Below are 2,263 nucleotides of genomic sequence, written 5' to 3'. Positions count from 1 at the left end.
TCTCTCTCTCTCTATTTCTCTCACCCACCCACCCACACACACACACACACACACACACACACACACACACACACATACACACACACACACATACACACGCACACTCTCTCTCTGTCTCTCTCTCCTTCTCCCTCTCCCTCTCCCCCTCCCCCTCTCTCTCTCTCTCTCTTTCTCTCTTTCTCTCTCTCTCTCTTTCTTTCTCTCTCCCCATTTCTGTCTCCCTTTCTCTCTCTCTCTCTTTCTCTCACTCGCTCTCACTCTCTCTCTATCTCTCTATCTCTCTATCTCTCTATCTCTCTATCTGTTTGTCTGTCTGTCTGTCAGTCTGTCAGTCTGTCTGTCTATCTATCTATCTATCTATCTATCTATCTGTCTGTCAGTTTGTCAGTCTATCTATCTATCTATCTAATCTGTCTGTCTGTCTGTCTATCTATCTGTCTATCTATCTATAAAAAAGCATCTTCGCTACGTTGGTTCGTTCAATGGTTTCCCTATAAGTGCAGGGCAAAGCATCATCAGTCTTGCTACAGAGGCGTTATTGTCGAGTGTGTGTTCAACCCCCTGTTTGTTTCCTTTGTTTGTGTGTATTTGTTGTTTTTGTTGTTGCTGTTGTTGTTTGAGGGGGTAGGAGTGTTTTTTATTTCTTTTTTTTTCCTCTTTATATTGGTTCCCAACAGTTGGTGGTTGGCGGGTGCTCTGGTGTGGTTTGCTTCTTCTGTCCTATCAAACATCTATCTTCTTTATCTCCCCCTCCTTCTTTTTTGTGTTTGTTACTCTCTTGTAACACCTCTAATCTTCGGCACTTAAATGACCTTATTGTGTTGCAAGTGCCGTAAAACTCTTACTAAAAACTAAAGAGAGTCAAATGGCGCGCTCCATAGTGAACCGGAAATACGTCTGGGTGCGCAATCTTGGATATTACAATATTATAAGTCTATGTCATCATTCAGCTCATTGGCCTGAAAATGCACGCTCATCTTTTTATAAATGCAGAAACAGCGAAACTCGCAAATAAAACGAGAACTATCAAAGGTTTTAGTTTGGTTCAAAAGCATGAATTTATTCCCCGACAAAGGAAAGTCAACCTTTGAGGCTTTTATTTAATTTACTATCCAGTCGTGCCTGCTTTAACCGGCTCTTAGTAGGCTTCGGCCGCCACCCGGGCAAAATTCAAAATTTCCTACCAACTGAAAAATATTAGGTGTGTCCCGCGCGCTCGTATGACCTTATGCAGTTGCGAGCGCCGTAAAACACTTTACAAAAACGTAACCTGCTCTTATTATTATTAAAGTTGGATTGACACTGTCCTACACAGGCGAGTTTTGTCGTTATTGATTTTGTCCAGACGACACGACATAGTGATAGCTTGCACTTTACCACAGCTGCCTATCTGCACTTTCTGCTGACAAATACAGAATTTCATCGTGTTGGTTTGTTTGTTGGATGGTTGGATGGTTGGTTGGTTGGTTGGTTGGTTGGTTGCTTGGTTGGTTGGCTGGTTTAGAGTAAAGAGAAGCACAACGACACAATATTCTCCATTCAATGCTGGGAAAAAGTAAGTCAGACGGACAGCAGACCGAAATAGTGGGTGGTTGGCGGGTGCTCTGGTGTGATTTGCTCTTTCTTTCCTATCAAACATCCGTTATCCTGATCTCTCTTCCTTCTTTTTTATGTTTGTTACTCTCTTGTGACACCTCTAATCTTCTGGCGCTCATATGACCTTTTGCAGTTGCGAGCGCCGTAAAACATCTACTAAATCTACTAAAACTAAGAGGAGCACATCAAACACAATAATCGTCATTCTGTGCTGGGAAAAAGTAAGACAGACTGACAGACAGACAGACAGCAGACCGAAACAAGAGAGGGAAAGTGAAGACGTAAGAACTACCACTGGTGCCCTCAAACTCCAACAAGGGGAGCTCGTGGCCTAGAGGTTAAGGTGTTCGCCTCTCTTTCAATAGGTCCCGGGTTCGAATTCGGATAGCGACGGAAAATATTCTACTCTAAAATATTTTCTGTTCACATCCTTTCCTGCTCTCTAGCAATGTTATGTCGTCTGCTTTCTTCTCTACTTTCTACCCCCTACCGCTCACCTTCTTTGCCCCCTCCTCTGGGCTCCTGGTTCTTTCTGCAGCCTTTCTATTGTTGTTGTTGTTGTTGTTGTTGTTGTTGTTGTTATTGTTATCATCATCATCATCATCATCATCATCATCATCATCATCATCATCATCATCATCATCATCATCATCATCATCATCATCAT

General features: G+C 42.6%; 1 protein-coding gene across 1 annotated transcript in view; it reads left to right on the top strand.

Moving 5' to 3' along the window:
• Positions 1–2,263, top strand: part of LOC118477248 (ras and EF-hand domain-containing protein homolog) — a gene marked incomplete at its 5' end in the record, with an annotated part of 41,045 nt that overhangs the window by 35,718 nt on the left and 3,064 nt on the right.

This window comes from Aplysia californica, unplaced genomic scaffold, assembly GCF_000002075.1.
Source record: "Aplysia californica isolate F4 #8 unplaced genomic scaffold, AplCal3.0 scaffold00049, whole genome shotgun sequence".
In the NCBI taxonomy this organism is placed as follows: domain Eukaryota; kingdom Metazoa; phylum Mollusca; class Gastropoda; order Aplysiida; family Aplysiidae; genus Aplysia; species Aplysia californica.
The sequence above is the reverse complement of the archived record's forward strand: the minus strand, read 5'-3'. Positions and strand labels throughout refer to the sequence as shown.